At 49.2% G+C, this 6,034-nt stretch overlaps 1 pseudogene; it reads right to left on the bottom strand.

Moving 5' to 3' along the window:
- The window catches only part of LOC123101362 (hydroxycinnamoyltransferase 4-like), a 1,975-nt pseudogene extending 884 nt beyond the window's left edge, over window positions 1-1,091 (bottom strand).
- Between the last annotated feature and the right edge of the window lie 4,943 nt (window positions 1,092-6,034).

The following is a 6,034-nucleotide window of genomic DNA, read 5'->3' as shown; positions in this document are numbered from 1 at the left end:
ACGCGCAGCGCCAGACGTGGGCCACCAGCGCGCGGAACGTGGACACGCGGGGCGCGCCCGCGCGCGCACGGAGCGCCGCGGCCTGTGCGCCGGTCACGCGGAGGATGGCGCTGGCGTACTCCGACGACGGCTTGACGCCGCCAGCGGCAGGAGGATCGGTTGATGCGGGGGCGGTGAGGCGGTACTCGCGGCTGTGGTCGAAGTGGACGGCCGGCGGGGAGCGCGCGCACAGTGGGGTGCGGTCGAGGGACGGGGCCACGGTGGCGCTGGCGTCCCCGCGGGCGATGCTGGCCCACGTCTGGATGAAGTGGAAGGCGCTGCGGCCGTCGATGACGAAGTGGTGCATGGCCGTGCCGAGCGCCACGCCGCCGCAGCGGAAGAAGGTGACCTGCATGCCGGTTGCCGACACGTCGTCTGTTAATCAGTCTATGTGCACTTGACCTTGACCATCTTTCTCATCTCAAAGAATCTAGTCAGTCTTCTAATCTTCATCTTTCTCGTTTCATTCCTCACAAATCGGAAAGATAAAAGTCTTCCTTTCATTTTTTTTAGTTTAGCCATGTTGCATATATAGGATTAGTTGGACTAACACAATATGCCATGCACGTAAGCAAAATGATCCATTAATTAGAAGATGATCCATGCAGCAAACCTGAAGCATGAGCAAGGGAGCGCCCGCGCCGGCGTTGTCATACGGCGGCACGAACATGTCGCGCATCGCCTTGGACGGCGCGAAGCCCTGGAAGTCGTCGAGCGCGGCCTCGGACCGCGCGACGACGAAGAGCGCGCCCTCGTCGTTGCAGTCGATCTCCGCCCGGCCGCCGCGGCCCGCGCGCCGGCGAAGGGGTGGAACGGGACCAGCGCCCTGGCCAGCGCCGCCCTGAGGACGCCGGCCGAGAAGAAGGACCCGGCCTTGCCGTCGCCGCGATCGGGCGCTCGGAAGAAGTAGACGGTCGGGGAGTAGCCGTTCCTGGCGCCGAGGTCGAGGTTGGACAGCCAGAGCGCGCGCCGCGGGGTGGCCTCGCTCGGCGCGACCAGCTCGGACGTCACGACTTGGACGGCCATCGATCTCTGTGGTTAGTGCAGTGCGCGGCCGGTGCAAGTGCAGCGACTCCATGGAGGGGGCCTGGGTTTTATAGGCGTCTCGAGGTGAGTTTGGTGAGGGGGTTTCCAACTTTCCATGATTAAACTCTTGCGGAAAAGGAGCTTCTCATCATCCATTGTTGGATCACGGTGTGGACGGAAGTAAAATCGTGGCGCATGCAGAGAAGGTGATTTTACCAATGGGTCGTCCCTGCGTGACGTGATCTGACGTCTGGGAAAACACGTCATTATATATTGCAATTGCACTAGCCATTCGCGTGTTGGGTTCGCTTTGTGTCTACGAGAGCTGCGAGTGACAATAGCTCACACAATTTAGGGACAGTTCTATCTCGGTCTATCTATCCGTTATACTATAGTGCTAAAAATACTACTCCCTCCGTTCTGAAATAGATGACCCAAATTTATACTAACTTTATACTAAAGTTAGTACAAAGTTAAGTCATCTATTTTAGAACGGAGGGAGTACTTTGCTCACTAATGTAGACATTTTGGCACTTTTCTACATTAGTGAATAGAGGGTGTATATGATATAAAAATTAAAGAGGTGTGCTACAAATCCCGGCAAGAAACAAAACATTCTAGTAGGCCTCTTTTGAAGTAGATCACAACCGTTAGAGCATCTCCAGCCGCGCCCCCAACCGGCTCTCTGTTGGGGATCGTAACAGAAATTTAAATTTTTTTACGCATCACCAAGATCAATCTATGGAGTCATGTAGCAACAAGGAGAGAGGAGTGCATCTACATACCCTTGTAGATCGCGAGCAGAAGCGTTCAAGAGAACAGGGTCGATGGAGTCGTACTCGTCGTGATCCAAATCATCGAAGATCCTAGCGCCCAACGGACGGCACCTCCGCGTTCAACACACGTACGGAGCGAGGACGTCTCCCGCGCCTTGATCCAGCAAGGAGGAGGGAGAGGTTGAGGAAGAGGGCTCCAACAGCAGCACGACGGCGTGGTGGTGGTGGAGCTGCAGTACTCCGGCAGGGCTTCGCCAAGCTCTTGCGGAGGAGGAGAGATGTTGGGGAGGGGAGGGGTTGCGCCTTGGATGGTGTGTGCAGCCCTCCCCTTGCCCCTCTATATATAGGGGAAGGAGGAAGGGGGCCGGCCCCCTCTAGATGAGATCTAGAGGGGGGCGGCGGCCAAGGGGAGGGGGCTTGCCCCCCAAGCAAGGGGGGCGCCCCCCTTAGGGTTCCCCCCCCAACCCTAGGCGCATGGGCCCAAGAGGGGGTTGCGCCCAACCCATGTAGGGCTGGTTTCCTTTCCTCTACAGCCCATTAGGCCCTTCGAGAGAGGTGGCCCCTCCCGGTGGACCCCCGAAACCCCTCCGGTGGCCCCGGTACAATACCGATATGCCCCCGAACCTTTCCAGTGACCGTATGACAACTTCCTACATATAAATCTTCACCTCCGGACCATTCCGGAACTCCTCGTGACGTCCGGGATCTCATCCGGGACTCCAAACAACATTCGGTAATCACATACAAGTCTTCCTAATAACCCTAGCGTCATCGAACCTTAAGTGTGTAGACCCTACGGGTTCGGGAACCATGCAGACATGACCGAGACAACTCTCCGGCCAATAACCAACAGCGGGATCTGGATACCCATGTTGACTCCCACATGTTACACGATGATCTCATCGGATGAACCACGATGTCGAGGATTCAAACAATCCCGTATATAATTCCCTTTGTCAATCGGTACGTTACTTGCCCGAGATTCGATCGTCGGTATCCCAATACCTCGTTCAATCTCGTTACCGGCAAGTCACTTTACTCGTGCCGTAATGCATGATCCCGTGACCAACTACTTAGTCACACTGAGCTCATTATGATGATGCATTACCGAGTGGGCCCAGAGATACCTCTCCATCATATGGAGTGACAAATCTCAGTCTCGATTCATGCCAACCCAACAGACACTTTTGGGGATACTTGTAGTGCACCTTTATAATCACCCAGTTACGTTGTGACGTTTGGTACACCCAAAGCACTCCTACGGTATCCGGGATTTGCACAATCTCATGGTCTAAGGAAATGATACTTGACATTCGGAAAAGCTCTAGCAGACGAACTACACGATCTTGTGCTATGCTTAGGATTGGGTCATGTCCATCACATCATTCTCCTGGTGATGTGATCCCGTTATCAATGACATCCAATGTCCATGGTTAGGAAACCGTAACCATCTATTGATCAACGAGCTAGTCAACTAGAGGCTCACTAGGGACATGTTGTGGTCTATGTATTCACACATGTATTACGATTTCCGGATAACACAACTATAGCATGAACAATAGACAATTATCATGAACAAGGAAATATAATAATAACCATTTTATTATTGCCTCTAGGGCATATTTCCAACAGTCTCCCACTTGCACTAGAGTCAATAATCTAGTTACATTGAGATGAATCGAACACCCATAGAGTTCTGGTGTTGATCATGTTTTGCTCGAGGAAGAGGTTTAGTCAAGGGATCTGCGACATTCAGGTCCATATGCACTTTACAAATATCTATGTCTCCATTTTGAACATTTTCACGAATGGGGTTGAAGCGGCTTGATATGCCTGGTCTTCTTGTGAAACCTCTTCATTTGCTCGAGGAAGAGGCTTGATATGCCTGGTCTTCCTATGAAACCTAGGCTCCTTGGCAAGGGCAATAGCTCCAATGTTGTCACAGAAGAGAGTCATCGGGCCCGATGCATTGGGAATAACTCCTAGGTCGATAATAAACTCCTTCACCCAGATTGCTTCTTGTGCTGCCTCCGAGGCTGCCATGTACTCCGCTTCACATGTAGATCCCGTCATGACGCTTTACTTGCAACTGCACCAGCTGACTGCCCCACCATTCAAAATATACACGTATCCGGTTTGTGACTTGGAGTCATCCGGATCTGTGTCGAAGCTAGCATCGACGTAACCCTTTACGACGAGCTCTTCGTCACCTCCATAAATGAGAAACATATCCTTAGTCCTTTTCAGGTACTTCAGGATATTCTTGATTGCTGTCCAGTGTTCCATGCCGGGATTACATTGGTACCTTCCTACCAAACTTATGGCAAGGTTTACATCAGGTCTGGTACACAGCATGGCATATATAATAGACCCTATGGCCGAGGCATAGGGGACGACATTCATCTTTTCTCTATCTTCTGTCGTGGTCGGGCATTGAGCCGTGCTTAATCTCGTACCTTGCAACACAAGCAAGAACCCCTTCTTTGACTGATCCATATTGAACTTCTTCAATATCTTGTCAAGGTACGTACTCTGTGAAAGACCAATGAGGCGTCTCGATCTATCTCAATAGATCTTGATGCCTAATATATAAGCAGCTTCTCCAAGATACTTCATTGAAAAACACTTGTTCAAGTAGGCCTTTATGCTTTCCAAGAATTCTATATCATTTCCCATCAATAGTATGTCATCCACATATAATATGAGAAATGCTATAGAGCTCCCACTCACTTTCTTGTAAACACAGACTTCTCCATAAGTCTGTGTAAACCCAAACGCTTTGATCATCTCATCAAATCGAATGTTCCAACTCCGAGATGCTTGCACCAACCCATAGATTGAGCGTTGGAGCTTGCACACCTTGTCAGCATTCTTAGGATCGACAAAACCTTCCGGATGCATCATATACAATTCTTCCTTAAGGAAACCATTAAGGAATGCCGTTTTGACGTCCATTTGCCATATCTCATAATCATAGAATGCGGCAATTGCTAACATGATTCGGACGGACTTCAGCTTTGCTACGGTGTGAAAGTCTCATCGTAGTCAACCCCTTGAACTTGTGGCAAAGGAATCCAGATTTCACAAGAGAACCAAGCACATCAAGCGATGCTTCAATTCCATTCAGGATTTAGTCCAAGTGGGAGACATAGAAATTTGCAAGATATATACGGATCTGAATGTTGCAGACCCGCTGACTAAGCCTCTTCCACGAGCAAAACATGATCAGCACCAAGGCTCCATGGGTGTTAGAATCATTACTGTGTAATCTAGATTATTGACTCTAGTGCAAGTGAGAGACTGAAGGAAATATGCCCTAGAGGCAATAATAAAAGTTATTATTTATTTCCTTATATCGTGATAAATGTTTATTATTCATGCTAGAATTGTATTAACTGGAAACATAATACATGTGTGAATACGTAGACAAACAGAGTGTCACTAGTATGCCTCTACTTGACTAGCTCGTTGATCAAAGATGGTTATGTTTCCTAGCCATAGACATGAGTTGTCATTTGATTAACGGGATCACATCATTAGGAGAATGATGTGATTGACTTGAACCATTCCGTTAGCTTAGCACTTGATCGTTTAGTTTGTTGCTATTGCTTTCTTCATAACTTATACATGTTCCTATGACTATGAGATTATGCAACTCCCGTTTACCGGAGGAACACTTTGTGTGCTACCACACGTCACAACGTAACTGGGTGATTATAAAGGTGCTCTACAGGTGTCTCCAAAGGTACTTGTTGGGTTGGCGTATTTCGAGATTAGGATTTGTCACTCCGATTGTCGGAGAGGTATCTCTGGGACCTCTCGGTAATACACATCACTCAAGCCTTGCAAGCATTGCAACTAATAAGTTAGTTTCGGGATGATGTATTATGGAACGAGTAAAGAGACTTGCTGGTAACAAGATTGAACTAGGTATTGATATACCGACGATCGAATCTCGGGCAAGTAACATACCGATAAAAAAGGGAACAACGTATGTTGTTATGCGGTCTGACCGATAAAGATCTTCGTAGAATATGTAGGAGCCAATATGAGCATCCAGGTTCCGCTATTGGTTATTTACCGGAGACGTGTCTCGGTCATGTCTATATAGTTCTCGAACCCGTAGGGTCCGCACGCTTAAAGTTTGGTGACGATCGTAATTAGGGTTTTTGTGTTTTGTTGTACTGAAGGTT

Source organism: Triticum aestivum, chromosome 5A, assembly GCF_018294505.1.
Source record: "Triticum aestivum cultivar Chinese Spring chromosome 5A, IWGSC CS RefSeq v2.1, whole genome shotgun sequence".
Lineage (NCBI taxonomy): Eukaryota > Viridiplantae > Streptophyta > Magnoliopsida > Poales > Poaceae > Triticum > Triticum aestivum.
The sequence above is the reverse complement of the archived record's forward strand: the minus strand, read 5'-3'. Positions and strand labels throughout refer to the sequence as shown.